The sequence below is a fragment of the Neomonachus schauinslandi genome, chromosome 3 (genome assembly GCF_002201575.2).
Source record: "Neomonachus schauinslandi chromosome 3, ASM220157v2, whole genome shotgun sequence".
NCBI classification, from domain to species: domain Eukaryota; kingdom Metazoa; phylum Chordata; class Mammalia; order Carnivora; family Phocidae; genus Neomonachus; species Neomonachus schauinslandi.
Window position 1 is genome coordinate 111,284,259 of NC_058405.1, and position 23,957 is coordinate 111,308,215.

General features: G+C 36.8%; 1 pseudogene; it reads right to left on the reverse strand.

The window, feature by feature from the left end:
* LOC110592333 overlaps window positions 1-6,797 on the reverse strand; it is a 198,084-nt pseudogene extending 191,287 nt beyond the window's left edge.
* Window positions 6,798-23,957: the final 17,160 nt, after the last annotated feature.

Sequence of the window (23,957 nt, forward strand, 5' to 3'; positions counted from 1 at the left end):
GAGAGTAGTGGTAACTGAGTTAGATTCTTGGAAGGAGAGTATCTTCCTGACTTTTTCGAATTACTTTGAGATTTGCTTCCTGTTTATTTTCTGGCAAACATTTTAAAATAGTTGTCTAAATGAGGTCGCATTTGCAGAGACTGTAGAAATTCCTTTAACTGCAGAGTTCCAAGGAGAAATGACAGATTTATTACAGGGGCAAGCGTTAGCCAAAGAATTCATTTAATTATTTTAAGTCTCTTAAAAAATGTGAATGCATTTTTATATTAATACAGTATTTACCAATATGAATTTTTCTAACATTTGTAGCATAAAATTGCCCAACCTTTCCCTAGAATCCTATTGATCCCTAATTCTTTGCTTATTCTTTCATTTTAGATGGTCTCAAGAATTATTCTGGGATTATCTAGCATAGGATGTCTTACTTAAAGGGACTGGGTGTTCACTGACCTGCTTAAGAGATCAAGGAAGCATTGCATCAAAAGGGGAAAAAAAATCCCAAAACTGTTGACTGCAAGCTCATGTTCAATATTTTCCCAGTATTTTGCAGAATGGTCATACTTTAGTAGAGACTTGTGACTAGTGGCGAAATAATTTGTTTTACTTATTTAGCTCCCCAAAGCACAAGTCCTGTTGTCTTCTAACCACATGGCAGAACATTTAGTTACAATCCTAAGCAGAGTAGCATTATTTCATTTTAATGAGCTATAACTTAAATTCTTCAACATAATTTTATAAAGACAAAGTACATATATGTTAATCAGATTGATAAATCTGGAATCATTATTCACTGATTGTCAAAATGAAAATCTTAACGAAAAATACTAAAGGAAAATATTTGTATATATGTTTGTATATCAGTATATTAAAATATGTAGATACTTTAGATATTGTCTTAATGAAAGGAAGGGGAAAATGGACAGTTTAAGTAACGTACCAACATTTAAAATGTACCATGTAAAAAGCAGAACTATGAAAAATCAAGGAAATATAAGTAATACCTTTCTTATATTTAAACAGGATTTAATACTTTTAAAAACACTTTCAGTTTTATTATTTCATTGTGAACTTTATAACTACACTTTCAGATATGAAAAGACAGATACTATTATTCTTAATTTCTAGATAAGAAGACGGACAGAAATGATTTTCACAAATCTTAAAACTGATCTTATTTTTTTTACTTTTTTTAACTTCAAAGTGATATATACATACACACATTGAATTACAATGAGATAGCCAAATAAAAAAAACAGACACCAACTTGTATCTTAAAAGGATAAAAAAGGAAGAATTGATATACACATTAAAATAAAATGACATAGACAATCAGTCCAAACTAAAGTTAAAGCACAGAAAAAAGCAAAAATGACTGAAACAAAACAACAATGTGACCATTTTTCTCTTCCTAATACCAAAAAAAAAAAAACTTAATCAGAAATCCAATGTGAATTTCACCAAAACAAGGCTACACCAAGGAAGAGCAGCACAGTGTAGGTTAAGGACCCCTTAATTACTACTTCAATTGACCTTTTAAACATGATCAGAGGTTTTATCATTGATTTTCAGGGGGGTTTTTGAGCCAATTTTAATTCTCTATCCTTCACTAACTTGCAGAAGGTTACCATATTAAATATACCATGTCACACCTACTACTGCTTCCATTTATAGTAGTGCTGTGATGGACACAGTACACTCACTTTAATGGAGATCTCTCTCTCTATATATATATATATATATTTAAAAAAATCAGACTTTCTCTGAAATTCAACACCAAAACTCCTCTCCAATAACTAGGATTATTTTTTTTTTAGATTGAGGTTTTCAGTATTAGGTATTACAGCAAATCAGAGGCAAACATCATTAATTCCAGAGAATTTGCTGTGAATTGGCCAAATGTTGAGCTCCATTACAGAGTAGCCTATTATAACGAGGGTTATAAAAGTACTGTTTGCCCTCATATATTTTTTTTAATCTTACAGCACCTCATGGTATCTCAAATGCTCACTAGACCTAAGATTCTGAAGGTCATTGAAGAAATGTCAATGTTATCAGCATACACATTAACACATCTAACACATTTGCCTTATCAGCTACCAACACCTCAACTTGGATTCAAGTAATCAGTTACCTGGCAGGGACCTAGGACAATAAAATATAGGACTTGTACATTTTAATTAAGAGGAAAATGTGACAAACAGGCTCTCTTATGAGGTGTGAAAGGTAGGTACAACTGGGAAAATAAGAGTGAAGGGCAACAAAGGTTGACAGAGAGGGTCTACATGGGTGAAATAGACTACTCTGTCTCTACCTTTCCCTGCTTCATGAAAAACTGCAGGACTAGGTTCATCTTTGGTTCTAAACCAGCCATTGTAATCTTTGTAATAAACCAACAGATTCAATATTTGATTTCTTGAATTTTCACCAAATCCCAACATTCCCTCCACGACACACACAGAATCCGCCAGGGGAGCTGTTAGTTAAAGGGTTTCCACTTCAAGGTCTCTGACACCTGGGGTAGCAGAGATCAGAGGAACACTGCCAACGTGTCAAATCTGCCTCAGTTTCCCCGCCAAATTCTTTATCTTGGAACAAAGCCAAAGCCTAGGCCTATTATGTCCACCACCACTGAATGCTGAGGTAAACAGAAAAGCAGGAGAGGAGCACCTTCATCATTCCATATTGTAAGAAGCTCAAAGAGGTTGGATCTGTGAGCACAAAGACAGGGTTTTGAGTCGGCAGGGGGTAACTGTAGTCTGAGGACCAAAGAAGATCTAGGAAGTCCCCTTGAGTGGGCCAGAAACACACACATGAGAAGAGTTACCTTCATGGTCTGATTTGTTTAGATTTATTCTGCCTAGTGGAGTCTTTCTTTGTTTTGTTTTGGTTTTTTTCAATATTTGCTTTTTCTAAGTAATTCGTGTTAACGAGAGAAGACTTGGAAAATACACAGATGAAATTATACATCACCTGAGATTCTACCACCTGGAGATCATCACTAATAACATCTTCATGTATTTCTTCCCAATATGTTCTTTTCTTCTGCATATATAGTTATAGATAAAAATACAGAAATAGAGACGTTTTGCCTCATATGGTACATATGGTCCTATCACCCTTTTCATCAGGCAACTGTTTGTTGTGAATATTTTCCTAGCCACACAAATTCTATACTATGATTTAAAGGCCACAGGGTCAGGTACAGTGTATGGTTTGCCACCTATGGGTGCTGATGACCCACAGGAACTCACAGGCAAACTGACACCATCTAGTTCTTACCAGTCTCTTCTTTGAACATTGAAACACTCTGAGTCCTGGCTGTTAGATGAGATGAGCCACCGCTGGGCCAAAACTCCTGGTACAACGCCATCACCATCTGACTCAATATGAACACAGCCTCCAACTCTCTCACGCCTATGGGATTGAACTTACCTGGAAAAACATCTGCTGAATTGTCCACGACCTTTGAGCGGTGCCCTAGACTGCTGGCTGGCCACCTGTGCCAAATCAACAACTTCTGCAGCCCCATTTCTTCAACTACACCTGATCCGGTTCCCCTCCCTGTTTGTCCTTGTGGGGGCGCTGCCAACACATCCTCTTTCTGAACCAGTTTCTATGATAAGGGTACAGGAGTGTTAATAAAAACAAATACCGTGCACTATATTATTTTCCCCGGTGACCCTTCTATAGGTATGTGGATTTTAGTCTGGCAGTACCTGCAGCAGATCTTCTCACAAAGGGAGGGGATCTTCTTTGGACTTTTGTCATATTCCTTTAACTTTTGTTTTGTTTTGTTTTTTTAACTTTTGCGGCTCCCCCAGCCCGCGCCCCGGGCCGCAAGGCTCTCTTCAGCGGTGCTCCTGCACGTCGCTGCTAAGCGCCCCAGTACGCATCAGCTAACAATGGCTTAGCACCAGTTCCAACCAACAGGCTTTGCGACCGGGGGAGGGGGTGGCACCCTTTCCGTCCCGCCCAGTTTCCCAGGAAGAGGCGGTTTTGGCGCAGGACCTAGTCAAACCACGCGCTGGAATTAAGCTGGGCTACTGCGACGCATGCGCTGGGCTGCAGGCTGAGGCGGGAAAGATCGAAGAGCCCTCAGAATTGGGGGTGGGGGGTTTCCCACTGAAAAATGATTTATTGAGCGCTTACTATGTGCCATTGGCTTTGTGACATAATCCTGGTCTTTATGGAATCTACATTCCAGTGAAGGAGGTTGAAAACATAAAGAAAACAAAAATAAAATAATTACAAGTATAAAAAAATGCTATCAAGGAACGAAAGAAAGAGAGGTCTCGAGCAAAAATACTTAGGGGACCAGTTTTTTGTTTTTTTGTTTTTTATTCTTATGTTAATCCCCATACATTACATCATTAGTTTTAGATGTAGTGTTCCATGATTCATTGTCTTAGGGGACCAGTTTAAAGAGCACAGTCAGAAACACTATCTCGAAGAGGTTTCTAGCACATTGGAAGACTTCCTTTCCCCGGGATCTCAGACTTAAAATTCTTTTTCTTGCCATTTTCTGCAGCACCTGATACATTACAGGCTAGGATCCTTAGGACTTCACCATTTCTGCCCCGCATTCCTCAGCCCCACCAATGTCCAGTCTTTATTCCTTCTCATTCAAATAAGTCTATTGCCACCTCACTGGAAATGCCTAAATACCCGTAATGAACGAGTTAAAGGATTAAACATGATAAAATGCATTTTTCTTTCCAGCCTGCAGCAGTTCAATACATAAATTATGTCTTTGATCCTGGCAACTCTTCGGCAACTAAAAAGATGTTTGAAATAGGAAAACAGGAAATGCCACAGAGAAATGTGTCTCTTTGTTTCTTTTGAGGGAAACCTTCCCTTCAGAGGTGCAGAGTGGTGAAATATACTAGATTTTAAGAGTCAGCCACACCTTGGAATTGAATTCCAGCTCTGCCACTTACTTAGTGTGATGACCTAAGGCAAATTACTTAACCATACTGAGTGAACCTTGATTTCCTCATCTATAAAATGAGAATACAGTACACATTGCAGTATAATTCTATGAATTAGAAATAATGTATGTAAAGCATTTAGCACAGTGCTCTCATATGGTGGCACTTGACACATTGGCTGTGGCTATCAGTACTTAACAACCTGTGATGTATGAACTATTAGCCTTCATTTTATCTATACATTACCCTCATCTTATGCCCACCAGGCTCAGAGAGGTTAAATAAATAACTTTCCCATAATTAGAATCAAGGTGAGGAGTTAGCTTTAAAACTCTGTTCTTAACTGTGTTTGGAGCCCCGGGGAGGGACTTAAATGTGGAGTAGCATCTTACTAGATTCCAAAAGTGGTATCTCAGGTATAAGGCCATTTAAAGTAACACTTGGTTGATGGAATAGTATGTAGTGCCAGGATGTACCTTAAAATCAAGAACCGTGGCAAATTGAGGGTTGGGAGCACTGCTTGCCTGCAACTGTCATAACTCAGGCAGGAGTGAGCTTAAGGAGCAATGGGAGAACAGGAAGGATAAAGAAGATTAGTGGGTGGTTAGAGGAATCTACCATAGGGGGTCCCGAAGGAGTACCCATATGCACCAAACATCAGTGAGGGAATCTAATTCAGACCACATTTCAAAAACATTTTACATTTTATGGTGGGAAAGAAGTTTTATTTGAAAATACTTGTCAAAGGTGATAGTGCACTAATCACTATCCTGGACTGTACAGAGCTCAGGACACTTCTCTTTGGTGGAAAGGGCTTGCACAAGAAGAAAAAAACTATAGTACTCCAACCGTGAGATTGAGCTCCAGCCAAAGTGAAGAGCAGGAACCACAGCAAATCCAAGCCTTTGGACTTAGCCAACATGAGGACAGGAAAAAGAGAAGGGGTATGAAGATGCACAGCCTCACAGGAAATGCTCCTGGGCTCTGGTTATAGGTTTCTTGGCCGCAAAGATATTGGGAGAGCAAGAAGAAGGCCTGTCAGTCACGACTAAGGCAAATGTTCACCTCACAGTCTTAATTCCAAGTTCCATCAGATGGAGGGATTGAGGCATTTATTATATTTCCTGATTTAGTAAAAAATGCTTCAGAATCAGGCAAGAGATTGAGTCTGTATTTAGAAGACTTGATTGCACGTATCTGGAAGTGTTGTGGAAAATAAGAGTAGGGAAAATGAGGCCTAAATTGGACATCCACTTTCTTCATCATAAGTGGTTATATTTATAAATGGACTTTCAAACAGGGACCTGGACTATAAATCATTATTGGTCCAGAACAAAGTTGAGATATATCTCTGGAAAGGTCTTTAAGCATAATATTATTAGACAAAAAACATTGGCTGGAGGTCCATTCCCTGCAGTATAACATACTGAACCCTAGAGGGTAAAAAAGGAATATGAGACAGTTCCTGTTTAGAGTTTAAAGTCTAGGGTTTCCTGGGTGGCTCAGTCAGTTAAGCATCCAACTTTTGATTTCAGCTCAGCTCATGATCTCAGGGTCATGAGATTGAGCCCCTTGTCAGACTTCACGCTGGATGTAGAACCTACTTAAGATTCTCTCTCCCTCTCCCTCTGCCCCCCCTCCTTTGCATGCATGCACACACACTCTCTTTCTCTCTCTCAAAAAAAAAATGCATATACATACGTATATGTATGTATATATCAGAGCAGGAATATGGAGAATCATGCATTGACTTACTGTGGCAATTTCAAGATACTCAACTGGCTTCAGCACTGATATGTCTTCTGATGTACACAATACCCTGAAGACAGGGCAAGCTTCAGAAGATAGGGAGATCAGTGTGCTTGACATGAGGTATAGGAATTGCACAACTATGCATGTTGGGGGTGGGTATTGGAGAAAGTAAGAGTGGAGCCCAGTGTTTTTCTACGATATTTAGTAAGAAAGTGGGATGGCTGGATGGAAATGTCATGGATTCTTTCTAGGTATTGACTCATCTTTGATAATGAGGATGTTTTCCATCCATATAATTGTTCTGCCCCCATCTTCTTGCCTGATACTTCTTTTCCCATGATGGAATATGATTACTGAAGCTCTTTCATATAGCAGACCACCCAGGTCAACCCTCCTGGAGAGGACCCATGATGATCATGATAATAATAATGCGGCCTGTGACAACAACAGCTACTGCTGCTAAGGTAGTAAAAAGTCTATTGCTACCATCACTATTACTGTTAACATCATTGACAATACTACTCCTGTGGCTACTACCACTCCTATTATTATTGTTATTTTTATTATTATTATTACTGTTACTATTATTACTATAATTTATCTCTACTATTATTAGCTTCTAGTGAGCACCTTCTATGTTCCAAGCACTATATTTGGCCCATTAAATAAACTTTCTTTCATTTATTAATAGCACTACACTATAAATAATATCAGGTGCATTTAACTTTTAAAATAGTTAAGTGGCCTAGCCAAAACCATTCAGCTATTAAATTTGGAACCAAATTCCATTCAGATTTTATAGATTTCAAAATCCACACTCTCTGCACTCCACAATGTTGTCTTTCTATAGGAAAGTACCCTAGGAAGCTTATTTTAATTATACTTTTATTTCAATATATTTATAAGGCAACTCATTTTAAAGCTATTTTTATTTTAAAACATTTACAAACTTACAGAAAATTTAGAAGTACAGGACAAACACTTCTGCTTTCTGAGCCATTTGAGAGTAATCTGTCAACCTAATTCCCCATCGTATTTCATGTGCATTTCCTACAAACAAGGGTATTCTCCAACATAACCAATCCAATGATCAAAATAAGAAAATTAACATTGATACATTACTATCATTTAATCTTTAGAACCCATTCAAGTTTTGCTAATTGTCCCCACAATGTCTTTCATAGAAAAATAATTAGTTGAGAATTACGTGTTGCATTTAGCTATCATATCTCTTTATTCTTCACACAGGAATTCTTCTCAGTCATTTCTTGACTTTTATGACCTTGTGATTTTGAAGAATTAGGGACCAGTTATTTTGTAAAATATTCCTTAGTTGAGGTTTCTCTAATGTTTCCTCATGATTAGATTCAAGCTATGTTTTTTGATGAGAATATCACAAGAGTGATGCCATGTTTTCCTAATTGCATCCTATTAGGTGGCATACAATTTGGATTTGTCCCTTGACTGATGATGCTCACTTTGACCAGTGATTAAGGTGGTGTTTGCCAGTCTTTTCCTCTATAAAATAACTCTTCCTAGCCTCCTTTCCAATCTTTTATCAAACTTCTAATGCATTAATTGTTTCCTAACTTTTTGAATAAGTAATATTCTGTTACTGTCATTTTTTATTTTGATGCTGAAATTATCCCTGGTTTGTCTAGTGGGAGTCCCTTCAAACTGGTTTCTGGATCTTTTTGACATTATCCACCTAATCATTCTGTGACCTTTTTTATTTTTTCCTAGAATAAGAAAGATCTTCTAGACTGATATGTGCCCTGCCTCAATCAGCTATGCTAGAATCAACCACTTCTCCTAGGAGCATTGGTTTTTTTCAGTGGAAAATGATATTATGAAGCCACAATCTGGGCACTAGGTCTGCTGTATATATATAAGCATATATGTGTGTGTGTGTGTATACACTTATATGTGTATATATATATGCTTGTATGTATACATAATTTACATTTATATCTATATATTCTATATTTCTTTATGTATCTATATGTACTGAAAACTAAAGGTTCTTTTTTATTTTATTCCTTTCCATATTTGTAACTGTCTTCTGATACCTGGGTCACCTCATCTTTAACATAGTTATTTATTTGATCAACCCTCTGTATATAAGCAGTCCCTCATCTCCAATCTTGCACAGATGCCCTTCTCTCCTCACTGTAGTTCTGACCCAGGCAAGGCTGCTCCCATGGCCTATATAGAAGCTGCCTCTCCTTTCTTAAGCTTTGATCTGCCCAGTACAGCAACTTGCACAAGTATAAATAGAAAAAAAATGTCTTTAACTTTAAATATCTATGATCTACATTTTATTTTTCAGTATGTTAGGAAGAGTTGATTTAAGCAGTTTTATATTTAGTTTCTATTAAAGACCGATTCTTCAATGTGATAGATATTCAATTACATTAGTCTGGGGCAGGGGTTGGCTCTGTGGCCCAAATTCTACCTGTAGCCTCTTACGGCCCAAAAAGCTTATAGTCCAGCAAGCTAAGAATGGTGAATGGCTTTTATACTTTTAAAGAGTAATATATAAAATTATGTATATTAGAGAAAGGTTGCCTACCCTAGTCTGGGGTATCTGATTCCTCAGCCAACTTGGCTACTTCTTTACCTAGAGATAGTGACATAAAGTGAAATAAGTTTTTTTTTTTTTTTTAAAGATTTTATTTATTTATTTGAGACAGAGAGAATGAGAGAGAGCACATGAGAGGGGGGAGGGTCAGAGGGAGAAGCAGACTCCCCGCCGTGCAGGGAGCCCGATGCGGGACTCGATCCAGGGACTCCAGGATCATGACCTGAGCCGAAGGCAGTCGCTTAACCAACTGAGCCACCCAGGCGCCCAAGTGAAATAAGTTCTTGAGCTGCTTTAGGCCACAAGGACTCTAAATAAGTTGCTGAGAACCCTTGAATTGCCATCTTATGAAAACAGAGATATGAGTAACTTGCAAAATCATCAATGAGAACAGGATAGTGCTAAGGATAAAATCTTAGCCACCCCGTTCCTCGTCTTAGATTAACCATGGCCAGACCCATTAGCCTCTGACTTGCATGGCCATTAGTAGAGGGCTGGCCTCCAACACTATTTATTTCAATCAACATCCTCCTATGTAAACTCTTAATGTTTGATTATATGTGTTTGTATAAATACAGAATTAATTGAGTATAACCCCTAATTCAAATTCAACACAAAGTCCACTTTGAAATAAAAAATGATTGATTGCAAGAACTGCAAAACCCTAGAAGTAGAGTTTTTCAAGAGAACAAGGTCATTATTTCTGAGTTACATGCCAAATATTAACAGAGTAGGAGGGCCAAATTGCCACCTTCGGACTAATGTAGTATCAACTTATTAATGAACCTTGCATACTTGGCTTACTACTTTGTATTAGAAACACATAAACCTGGTTCTTTAGAGACAAAACTGCAGTTTCTGGATGAAGAGAAGGATATCCCATTTGCAGTAATACAAGAAAAAGAGGAGTGTACAAAAACAGTTCAAAAGCCCCCTGACAAAGGCGTGTATGACACCATTTTCTTTCTTTACCACCACAAGAGAAAGAAAAGCTGCACTCAGCATTATTTATCAATTTAAGCGCATCAATTCTGTTTCCTACATATTGTGATATCCCTGCCTTAAAAACAAAATGTCTCCTTTTAAGGTTTTAAATAGCTGCAGTCTGTTTCCTTTTTTTTTTCCCCCTTACCCAAGCAGTGCCCCAGATAGAAGTATATAAAGGAGAGGTATTGGAGGAGAGAAAAGAAACAACAAAAAATAAACTTTTACAGTGCCATGAATTCATATTCCAGTATTATTTTATCTTCTCACTGAACAGCTTGGGCTGAAATGTGAGTTCCAGTGCTATGCTGGTATTAATTGCTCTGAATAATTCAGATTTTATCACTCTCCAGGGCCTCTCCGGAGCCGGGCTGCTGGAAGCCATGTTTCGTACTTCGGAACCCACAGCATGAAGGTTCTCAACGCTGCAAACTACACAGTAAGCTGGAGTTGCTTGATTTTGGTAAACTGGGAAAGACAGGACAGAGGATAAATTGGAAAGCATTAGCTAGTCCAAGGAACCGGTTGGTGATACGTGCATTCCATACACACTAAGATTAAAGTCGTACCTGGGTTTATGGATCCTGATTCTATGTGCTCTTTTTTTAACAAGGTTAGAGAAAGCTCTAATTTTCTGGGGCTCAAGAGAGAAATTCTGAAGCTGCCGATGACTTGAAATAAGTCCTGGAGAGAATAAAGGAAGAAAATTAGAAGAAAAAAAATAGATATGTATATATTTCAAAAATACCTCACTCAACTGCCTTGTCTGCGTAATAACATCGAGCAAGACTGTCACTCTGAAGACATATTAGCTCATTTAGGTAATTAGTGTGAGCAGCATGTTTCCCTACTTATTCCATTCAATTATAGGGTTCTCACTTTGTCATTACTGGAGTGTCTTAATGTGACTTGTAATTAGTGTAATTACAATCCAATGTTAATTATATCTGCCACTTAGACATAATTTTATATAGTAATGGTCTCTAATCTCAATAACCTTATTATGTTGTTTATTCAAACAGGAATTAAGTCTTCTTTCATGCGTCAAATATGGAGATTACAAAAAAGTACTGCTTGTGTCATTTTGGTAGTTATGACAAGGGAATCTCTGAAATAGCAAAATCATAATTTGAAACAATGTCTCCATGTGCAAACAATTACAGCAGTTCCTCCCTGTTTCCAGAAATACGCCTATGTATCTCCAAATAACTGTGTGCAGAGGCAGTTTGAGCCTTGATTTGCTCATGAGTTCTGGGAAGAGCTAATGTGTGCACATCTTAAAAGAAGCCTATTATGGTGGTTCGGTTTATTAGTATACCAAATACACTCATTGCTGACCATTTAATGGACCATTGCTCTGAGTAACTAACCATTGTATACAATGTAATAATATCACCTCACATTTGAAGAGTGCATTATCTTTTAAAGTGCTTTTAAGTATATTATTTCAGTTAATCCTGAAAAAACTTTGTGGGAGGAGCAATGGCAGGTATCAGATAATTTGAATAGATTGAAAAAAAATAAAGAACATTGACCATGCTCACTTAGCAAGGGCAGAGCTGCTAATCAAAAGGCAGTTTAGCAGAGCAGTTAATAGCACGAGCTCCAGAGTTAGATTTCTAGGTTTTGAATCCCAGCAACTACACTTAGAAGTTCAATGCCCTTGAACAAGTTACTTAACCCCTCAATCCCTCAGTGTCCTCTTCTGCATAACAGGAATAACAACAGTATCTACTCCAGAGGGTGGTTACAAGGATTAAACGGGCAATAGAGAAAAAGCCTAAAACCGTTCTTGGCACAAACTAAAAACTAAATAAATGTAGGCTGCTGTAATTGCTACTCTCAATAGCATTCTCATCTCTTGATTTGTAACTGGGAAGTTTCTTCCCATAAACCTCATCACTTCCTTATAGTTTTTCTTATGCTAATTACTAATTAAAGATTTGATCTATATACCGCATGGTTTTGTGTACATACAGCATATTCATTTAGAAATAGATAACCCTGCCCCAGTGCTATTTAATGAAGAATCCTTTAGCCAACTCAGCTGTTAATAGGAATACAAGACTATGATGTTCCTTGGGAAAGGATTTGGTGGTTTAGTTGCTCCATGCAAACACAGGGCTTCACACTTCCTGACATCCTCAGACTGATACTTCCTATTACTCTAGCATTTCACGAATCCTCAGAAACTTAGCAGAGTCAAATGCAATAGCATATGCAAAGCATTCCTTACACTGAGACCTACAAAAATGTTAGTTTTATTTATTTAATGAATCTTTGTATCTGAATTTTTTTAAAAAGTGGTAAGTCAGAATATTGTAATTTACACAATTTCCTGCTGGGTTTTTTCATTTCCTTTAAGGTCATGTTCTTTTCCTAATTTGGGGGAAACAAAGAGCTTGTGTACCAAATTTTGAAATAACTTGGCCTCTTTGGACACATGCTCCCTACTCTGACAAAGCTGGCAAACATTGGTATTTTCATAATCTATTCTGAAATAATAGATTCCCATAATCTTCTGTATTAAACAAGAAGGTGGTTTTTGTTACTAACTTCTCCTAGTTAGTGACAACAACAACAAGGAACCAGCACATCCCCAGCTATGGATTTTTAGACCGTTTTTAAAATTCTCAGGTAGGAGAAATATTAGCTCTTGGAGTGTGCTCTAACTTCAGAGAAAAACTGGGCCTGTTGCAGTTTATAGCTGTATAAACATGACCGGTTGGGAAATCTTTGGAATGTGCCCTTCTGCCAGAGAACTCGTAATTAAATATTAACTAGCAGCTCTTCTGACTTTTTGTTTTATTTATAATTATTTACACACAGTATTGGGCCATTTTTGCTGAATAAACACACACACAAAAAAACAAAAAACATTGAAAGATGTCAATTCGTCCATCTTTGAATTCTTCCAGTAACTACAATGACTCAGGTTTAGCCATGAAGCTTTGGTTAAATGTATGGATGAATTCTTGCTTCCAGACCAAGCCTTGGCAAGGAGGCACCAGGTTTTAGTGTCCTCAACTGCACAAAGATGACAGCCACTTCAAGGGGCACTTGGGTAAAGAGTTTGCAAGCCCTCCAGCCAGCTGACCATGCTCCAATTTAGTCAGTGATGTCCTGCAGACTGCCTACCCAGGTCCCCAGTTTCCTCCACTATTGCCTGCAAGCATTTCTCCGGAGTGTTATCAGTAAGTGGCAATATTCCCACAAAGAATGTCCCATGCAGGCAGCATGAGGCCCTCATAGGAAAGGTCCTTGATCAGAAGCTTGTGACATACTTCCATTCTTAGTCCCAGAACTGGCTAATTTTTTTTTTTTTTTTTTTTTTACCTTGAACTGGTCAGTTGGCTACGGCTACCTTATATCTTACTTTTCCCATCCAAAATTTGCTCCCCACCCAGTCAATTTCCAAATACGTTATGAGAACAAAATACAAAATTAAATCATATTTATTGAATACTATATGTTCCTACAAATAAATATGAGTTACTGATAATGATAATGACTTCATAGGTGAAGGAGCTGACTGAGAAGCCAAAATGATGCTTGTTTAAAATGAGGGCAAGAGTTTTCAATTTTTATATAAGTAGACATTTTAAGAACAAGTACAGTAGGCCTTTGGAATCAAATAATAATGGATTCCAATCTAGGCTCCAGTACTTCCCAGCTGTATGACCTTGGACTAGTTATTCAACCTCATTAAGACATTATCTGTTTACCTGTAAATAGTGATAATAATAACATTTGTGAGGGTTATTGTGAGGATTATATGAGATAATGAATTAATGGGTAAATTGTATGGTATGTGAATTATATTTCAATAAAGCCATTACAAACAAACAAACAAACAAACAAACAAAAACCAAGAAAGACAAAAGACATTATAAACACCCTGAACCAGGAGTTTGCAAGATTAATAATGGTCCGTACTAGAACTGTCATGGAAGATGAGATCCAAAGGCTCGAGGAAGTAGAATGTTAGTGTGGGCATTCTACATAAAGCAGACAACCTCCAGCTAACTTTATTCCATGGGAGAGCCTGTAGGAATCACCTATTACCGAAGCACAAAACGCATTGGTAAGAAAGGGTCAGCATTTGTAGAAGCACAGTGATGGCTGGTGTCAGCCAGCCCTGCCAGTAAGAGATGCTGCTATGACATAAGGATAGCAATGGGGGTGATGAAAAAAAGAACTGCTAGAGGAAATGTGGCAGTACATACTGATCAGAAGGAAGGTGGCATAATTATCATATAGAGCAACGAGAAGGCATGCCTGCATGGCAGAAAACCATGGAGATAGTAGAACGTAGCATACCTAGGACCCAGATAGATGGGCAGCTCCCAAGGGTATTCATCAAGGATGAGTAATTAAGAGGTTGAGAAGGTCAGTCTAATAAAAAGTCTGATACTTTGCTCAGTTTCCAGACCTGAGCTCAGGTCTCTTTACTTGACAATTATGACTCCAGGTTTAGTATTGGAGCTGGTATTTACAGTGCTTGATAAATAAATATTGAATGGATGAAAGTACCTTCCATAAGAAATTATCCAAGAAAGGAGGGAGATGAAGCACATGCTTTGACCCACTATTATTTTTGTATAAAACATAAACAGTATTATATATATATATATTATATATATCAACTACTCATATATCATAACAATTATTTTAAGATTATACAATTCACAAAGATCGAAAAAACCCTACAGTATGCTTTTTTTATCCATCAATATCCTTGCTCTACTGTCATCATTGTTTGCATAACTAGATTAAGTCTTTTGCTGCAATGAGAAAAACATTTACTCTCCCCTGGGTATTGCTTATCCTTAGCTTGTGAGTGGTTCACCTTGTTCCTCACTGCAGCCAACTCAGAAGCATTAGAGCTCAGCATGAAATTTTACCACTCTTCAGTTGGCTAGCTAGGTTTTTGTCCACTTTGGAAACCACCAGTGAGCAGAGATCTCATCAGTATCTTACAAACCTTATTGAACCTTGCCTTATCTCTGTGAGACCCTGCTCTCTCCACCCTTGTCAGAAATATACAAAATCCAGAAATAGAAAATATACAAAAATCCAAAATCCAACATCACAACATTTCATGGTACTTTCCTTTTCTCCTGACTTCCTTTTCTCCTATTCCAGTGAAAGTTTCTGTCAGTTATGTCCCTTTCCCCTCAATCAGTCATTCCTCTAGTAAACTTTCCCTTCAGGTGAATAAAAGTGTCGTCTTCACTCTCTAAATGCTTCCTTTTTTTCTCTATATCTTAGACAAATACAAATACCTACAAATGAAATATTAAAATAAAATCTTGAAGAAGAGCAGATTTTAATACTGATAAGTTTACCTGTTAAAAATGAGCTTGGAAATTTGCTTTGATTTATATTTATTTGCTTTATAGACTTTGTCAAAACATTAAACAATCAATTTTATTGAGCACCTATTGTGTACACTATATTCGTAAGGTCTAAAGAGTCTCTGAGTTCATAGAGTTAATTTACAGTTTCGTCAAAGAGCAAAAGTAAACTTAGTGTAGCTTCATATACTGAAAACAAAATTATATCAAGAGTCAGAAACCCTGTATTCTTGGTCTTGGCTCCGTAAAAATGTAAACAAGTCACTTAATCCTGCCGTTTTCCCACACGCTAAAAATAGAGATCATATCTACCCTATTTCACAGAATGACATAAAATAATTTATGTAAAATTGCTTTGAATTGTAAAGTATTATATAGGGTAAATAAAATAGGAATACAAGACACCTTATCACAAAATGCCCATCACTGAGAGAAACAAGTGTTTAGGAATTCAGGGTCAGAGAGGTCTTCACAGAGCATGTGGGACTGTTTGAAGCAGGGGGTATTTAGATTGGCAATAGCAGGCCATCGGCAAGAATAGGAAATAGAGTAAAAAACTGATATACAAAATGCCCCTTCCCACAAATATGCTATTACTCAGAGGGCAGAAGAATTGTGGAAAGAGGAAGCAGAAATAAAAGTTACAAAGGAGGATGAGAATCAAATGTGGATAATAAAGTCAGAAAAGGGACACACACACACATGCACATACACATAAACATATAACACAGTACAAATTTGAGAATAGACAAATAAGCAAAATGAGAAGAACCACTTTCTGTAATCTTACTCTGCAGAATAAACCCCCAGTAATTTTGGCTTATATCCTTCTAGACATGTTCCTTGTTTATTTAAAACATTTGTTCCATGATACTTGATTTCTTGTTTGAATCTTGAGCATGTTGTGATATCTGGGGAGTAGACAGTAGACACAGAATAAATGTTTGCTGGATGAATTGAAGCTTTCTGACTCATTTCTGTATGAAGTTTGGTAAAAAGGTTTCTATTTTCCTCTTTAAAATTGAAGTTAAGAAGTTACTTGATTTTTCCCTTTGGGTTTATTTTGCTAAGTTAAAAGCATCAGAAGTAACATCAACTTTGTATTTTATCAATTCTCCTTCTGATTTTGTTGATGCTGTGGTTGATATCCAGTCACCTGTATTGACTTTGAATAGCTATATTTTGTTCCATTCCAATTTTTCTAAAGCAGAGGTTGTTTCATAATTAATCAGGGAAATTAGGTAGCTACAAGTTAATTCCTTGTGTGGGTAGAAATCTAATGGGCATTTTCTTATTTTTCTTATTTCTAAGTAAACAAACATGTAGTTAGCAGCTTTAGAAAATTTATAAAGCCTAGTGAAAAAGTTAATATCATTAATAATTATATAACCCAGACATAATCACAGTAACAAACATAAGTGGAATAAAATTCATTTTAGATTTGAAAAAGTATGTATTGACACACACTATGAGAGATGTTTTTCTCTCAAGGCAATAGCAGTATGGTCAGTGGATTCAAAATTAAAGCATTTACATATGTATATATATGATTTTTCTTCACTTTCTTCAGTCCTTCTACCAGAATACTAAACACGGGATTCTGAAAGTCCCCAGGTTTTTACCTATTTGTTCGGCAGGTGCATCCAGACTCGCCTTTACATGAGAAAGTAATCAGAAAACAACTACTTCGAAAAGGTAATAAATAAGAATGGCTTATTCTTTCCGTCGTGTTTGAATTTCTTGAAGTCAGCTATGAAAAATGCAAAGATTTACCCATTCAAATGGTCCTCTAATTTCAGGTATGATGAAAAGATAGTGAGAAACAGTACTTCTGGGACCTTCTGAAATCTCACCATTCAAGCAACTGCCTCTTCTTTCAACCACAGAACTGACCACACACACATACACACACGCACACACACACAAATGCATTCCATTTCAGACAGACTCAAGAATAATCAGGCATACAAAATGCTCCTTCCCACAAATATGCTATTACTCAGAGGGCAGAAGAATTGTACTTGAGAGTGTGACTGTGGAACCTTTAAAGTGGTAATTGAGTTAAAATGGAGTCCTTAGGGTGAGCCCTGATCCAAAATGCCTGGTGTCCTCATAGAAAGAGATTAGGACACAGAAAACACAGACAGAAGGACATGTGCCCCATGAGGACACAGCAAGAACGTGGTCCTCTGCAAGTCAAGGAGAGAATTACCAAAACAAATTAGAGGAAAGGCATCCCTGGAGCCAGGGCCTAGAGCTTTGAGGAAAAATCATCTCTGGAATGATATTGGTGCTTCTGAGCTAGGAGGGAGAGCTCTGTGGATCAGAGACCCAAAACAAGGGCCAAATTATCCATTAAGCAATGTAGACACAGTGCCTAGACCCAAAACAATTTTATGGGCTCATGAGAATATTTTGATTTGTTTTTAAATCAAAAGAATAATAAACTTTCAGGTCAAAGAAAAAATTTTTTGTAATAATATTAATATATTTGTCCTTATGCTAACACCATCATAAAATACAGTTCTTAAAAATCTATTACGGATGAAGGAGCTCACAAAAGCCTAAGTGCTCAGGCCCCATGGAAGTCATACTGTGGCCCCACCCAGATTTCTAAGAAGCAGCTAAGGTGGTACTTGTGTCTCTGAGGGTCTATGAAGGAGTGGATTCTGGGTGTGTTAGAAAACTGAAAATTAGTATCAATCGTTGCTACTGGAGTTAACTGCTACTTTCAGGGGGAAGAAGTGATGCTGGAGTGAGAGATGGGACAGAAAGCAAATAGGGATGAGAATCGAAGGAAATGGGAATAGAAAGAAAACAGGAAGGACACTCTCCATCCTCCAGGCTTCAATTCTTCTACTGCCCCTGTTGACAGAGATGAATGGAAAGTGGGGGAGAGAGGTGGGTAGCACACGGAAACATGGTTTACAGAGTTGCAGAAGGGTAGGTCTGGAACTGATAGATAATAACATAATTTTTGGCACATTCTCATAACAGAGTAATACACAGCTGTTAAAAAGAATGAGATACACCACATCAAAAACTAATGATGTATTGTATGGTGATTAACATAACATAATAAAATAAAATTACAAAAAAAAGAATGAGATGTTTCTGTATGTGTTAATATAAACAAAATCCAAAATATACTATGACATATCAAATCTAGATATAGAATAGTAGATAATAGGACAGGATAATACATTAAGATAAATATAGATAGATAATTAGATAAATATGCCTATTTCTCACCCCTGAAGGAACTCAACAAAACTTTAAGGGTAGTTAAATTTAGGGAGTTTGATTAGGCTGATAGTTGGAGACTTTCATTTTTACTTGATGGTTTTTTTGTATCACGTGAAATTTTCTCAATTTGAACATGTAGCTTTGTTAGTGTGCTTTAATACCAAAAGAAGTTATTTGGATAGTAGGATTATATTCCTTCTTATTTCCTTTCAAATCATCTGTATTAAAAATTAATAACTACTATTTAAACACAATGAGGTTACAGTTCTAAAGAACATATTTAAAAATCTTTCAAAGAAATACCTCTATTTTGTGTTTTCTCATTTCATCTCCCGTCACTCTCCTTTTTGTATTCTGCTCCAATAAAATTGAACTCCTTTCAGTTTCTAAAACATGCCTCTCTCTTCCCACCAGTCTCTTCTTCAGCTAACTTTGGCTTATCCTCTAGCTTTCAAGTTAGTACCCGTTTCTCAGAAATACCTTCCATGATTTCTAGTTTAGGTTGTTTCTAGTTAGGTTGTTGTATGTCTTCAAAGCTCCCTGAACTTTTTTCTTGTAACACTCACTACACTTCTGTTTTCCACTATTCATTTAACAATTTTTTTTTTTTTTTTTTGTAGTAGACTATAAGAAGCACTATGACAGCAGTGGCTCTATCTCTCTGGTTCAGCTAGAAAATTGTGTGGCTCTCAATATGTAATGGGGTGGGTTATGGATAGAAGGATGGATGGATGGATGGATGGATGGATGAATACATACCCTTAAGGTGCTTATCACTTAGTTAAGAACTTACATAGTTGCTTAAACACTAAAGAAAAATGTCTTCGGGACTATGAAATAATGTTAGTTTTAGGGCTAAACTAATTATAATAAATTACATATAAATGGATGAGGATAATTAACTGTCTTGAAATCAACTTAGGGAAAGGGGAACCTTGTTAAAAGCTGAGTTTTATTAAAATTCAAACAAAGTGACCAGTGAGTATAGAAACTCAGAAACATTTACAAATATAGTGCAGTTTTTTTAAAAAATCTGTAATCTATCTGAAGAAAGAATGAATCTAAGTTTAAAAGGTGGTCTCCAAGGATGTGAGAGGGGGAAAAAAATGAATGAGTTTAAAAAGAAGGATGTCTGTATTCTGTATTTACCTAGAACTATCCAAGGGAGAACATGTAGAAAGCAGACTCATGCTCAGATCATACCAGGTCAAGGAGTAAGGGTGGTTTACAAGGCTTTTTACTTTAAATGAACTATCCTTTAATATAACTACATTTATTTTACCATAGGTAACAATATTTTTATTACAAATTTCATTTCCCAGACCCACAGCACCAGAAATATTATATTCTGCCAAGAAGACATGGATTAATCATTAGAAAGGCATATTCACTATTGTCTTTTAACCAGTGGAAATGCTAATTTATGCACCAGTTTATTATAATATTGGATAGCATGAATCAGTTCCCAAAACTTGACCAAATTTAGGTATACTAACCAAATTTAGTTTCTGGTGTACAAAACTGAGACCCAAACTCCAGTTCTTGCTTTCTAGTATGTTCTACCTGAATAATGAGCCGCACTACCTCCCTAAATTCCATTTACTTAGGCAAACATCTATTTAATATATATTATTTTCCAATTACTATGCTAGAAACTAAAAGAAACATAGAGGAAAAAGGGATGAAAAGTCCTTGAAAATTTTACAATCTAGTTGGGAACATAAGCATGTAAACACATTATTTTAATTTTATATAATGAAAAATAAGAAAGAAGTGTATCCTGAACTCTTGGAGAGCAGAAAGGAGTTTACATCAACCCAGTTGGTGTTAAGGGAGATTTCCTGAAGAAGAGAGCAGCTGAATTAACCTTAAAATGACCTAAGTATTGAAATTATCCAATAAAGAACTTAAAGTGGCTATTATAATGATGCTCATTGAAATAAAGGAAAATATGCCCATAATGAGTAAAGAGATAAGAAATATCTTCAAAGAAAAATAATATATATGAAAAGACCAGATGGAAAACTTAGAGCTAAAAAAGAAATACCTGAAATAAAAAATTGTATCAATGGATATACAAACAAATTAGAGACAACAGAGCAAAGAGTCAATGAACCTGAATATAGATTAATAGTTACCTGATTTGAAGAAGAGACAAAAAAGGTTTTACTTTTGTTTTCTTAATGAATAGGACCTAGTTATCTATGGGACAAAATCAAGCAGTCTGACATACAGGTAATTGGAGTTCTCAAAAAGGAAGAGAAAAAAAACAGAAAAATATTTGAAGAAATAAAGGTCCCAAACTTCTCAAACCCAATGGAAAAGTGAAACTTATGGATTCCAAAGCCAAACATAATAAATTTGAAGAAAATCTCCCAAGGCACATAATAGTCCAATTTCTGAAATCCAAGAGTAATATATATATATATATATATATATTTAGAGGAACAGTGGTTAAGCTGGCAAATTATCAAAGGAGGTAGAGTATAATTGAGGTAAGGACTAAAAAGTTCCCTTTGGGACAAGCAATAGAAGATTCCAGAAAGGCCTTATTGAGAGAAATTTCATGGCACAGAAAGAGTAAAAAGTCAGATTATAGTGAATTAAACATTGCCTTCTTTCCTAAAAGAGGGACATACAGTAAATGAATGCAAAATTATATAAGCACCCTAATTAAAAACTTAGAGAAGAGATTGTAGAAGGGCTCCTTTTATTTATTTATTTATTTATTTTTAAAGATTTTATTTATTTATTTGACAGAGACAGAGATAGCAAGAGCAGGAACACAAGCAGGGGGAGTGGGAGAGGGAGAAGCAGGCTTCCCGCTGAGCGGGGAGCCCGATGTGGGCCTCGATCCCAGAATCCTGGGACCACGACCCGAGCTGAAGGCAGACGCTTAACGACTGAGCCACCCAGGCGCCCCAGAAGGGCTCCTTTTAAAAGCCTCTCCCTGTAACACTCTTCTATGCATCTCTTACACATAAACATATTTCTGAAATGCAATAGCCACAACTGAGCACAAATGTGATGTCCATTACCTGGACTCCAACCAAGAAACAAGTGCTCCTCTTATTTGTCAGCTGCTAGAAAGCAACTGTGTGACAAAGTGATTCAGTGTGATATATTACCCAAAACTTAGATCAGAAAAAGCAAAGTTCTTACAGTGCTGTGAGTGACATTATGAAGAAATTAGCAGTGAAGAGGAAACTCTCATTGTCCCTTATCACTGTTTTATTGGCTCAGGGTTTTCCTCATCCAACAATTGTGGAGGAATTCACATTTATTGACCTCATCTTTATATTAATGAAAATTATTTTATAAGAAGGCAGTCAGTGGAGATAAAATAGCTAGAGATCTAAGCTTTATATTTCTGTAGGTGCCATTTTCAATTGTAATGAAAATCTTATTTGGTGGTCTAAGCAGAAATACAGCTGCACCATTTCCTTTTTATTTTTTCATATCAAAAAATAATAACACCATTAAGGACATTTTGAGAGACCAAAGGGGATTAAGAGGTACAAACTTCCAGTTTTATTTTTTTTTAAAGATTTTTTTTTTTTAAGATTTTATTTATTTATTTGACAGAGAGAGACACAGCGAGAGAGGGAACACAAGCAGGGGGAGTGGGAGAGGGAGAAGCAGGCTTCCCGCCGAGCAGGGAGCCTGATGCGGGGCTCGATCCCAGGACCCTGGGATCATGACCTGAGCCAAAGGCAGACGCTTAACGACTGAGCCACCCAGGCGCCCCCTTTTTTAAAGATTTTATTTATTTGACAGAGAGAGACACAGCAAGAGAGGGAACACAAGCAGGGAGAGTGGGAGAGGAAGAGGGAGAAGCAGGCTTCCCGCTGAACAGGGAACCTGATGCGGTGCTCGATCCCAGGACCCTGGGATCATGACCTGAGCCAAAGGCAGACGCTTAACCATCTGAGCCACCCAGGCGCCCCTAAACTTCCAGTTTTAAAAGAAATAAGTCATATAGATGAAATGTACAGCATAGGGAATATGTTATTGTAATAACATAAAAAAGATATTTTGAAAGAACAAAGACTTATTTGTAAAACACTCATTTATTGCACAAGACTAACCTAGTTGTTTAGTTATAGAATATAGTACTTTGAAAAATAATGAGAGGAATAGAATAGTTAATATTTCAACCAATGTCTAACACACACTATACATACTCTGATTATCATTAATGATAAAAGAATTAGAGTAAATGCAAATACCAAAAGTACAGCTGGCCCTTGAACAACATGGGTTTGAACTATATGGGTCCACCTATATGTGGATTTTTTTTGAGTAGTGTGTTTTCTCTTCCTTATAATTTTCTTAATAACACTTTCTTTTCTTTAGCTTACTTTATTGTAAAAATACAGTACATAATACATATAACATACAAAATATGTGTTAATAGACCATTTATATTTTTGGTAAGACTTATAGTCAATAGTAAGCTGTTAGCAGTTAAGTTTTTGGTGGGTCTAAAGTTATATGTGAATTTTCAACCATGGAGGTCCTGGGGGTGGGGGTGGTGCACTTAACCCCCATGATGTTCAAGGGTCAACTGTATATTAAAAGTTGTCAGACTGTCAAAACTTCTACTGGCTCAGTAACTTCACTGTGTGTACACCAAGTATTGAGTTAGAAATTATAGAGCTGATTGTTACTATGTATAGCACCTCAGACTATATTTCCTCCTTTGCTCGATCACTTAAGCTTTTTCACTCCAATATTCACTTCAACTATTTTTCATAAAATCACCATATGTTTTTAATTTAACTATTATTTATATTTCAAAGACAGAAAAACTGATGTATAACAAAGGTCAAAGAGATTGTACTTAGTCAGAAAGCAAATATTCAAAGAAGCAGCAAAAATGAATTAGAAGACAAATCTAAAAGTAATTAAACCAAATCACAGTATGATAGAGCTACACACTGATAAACTAAGACCACCTTTTTAAAAGCATGGACTGAGGGCGCCTGGGTGGCTCAGTCGTTAAGTGTCTGCCTTCGGCTCAGGTCATGGTCCCAGGGTCCTGGGATCGAGTCCCACATCGGGCTCCCTGCTCCACGGGAAGCCTGCTTCTCCCTCTCCCACTCCCCC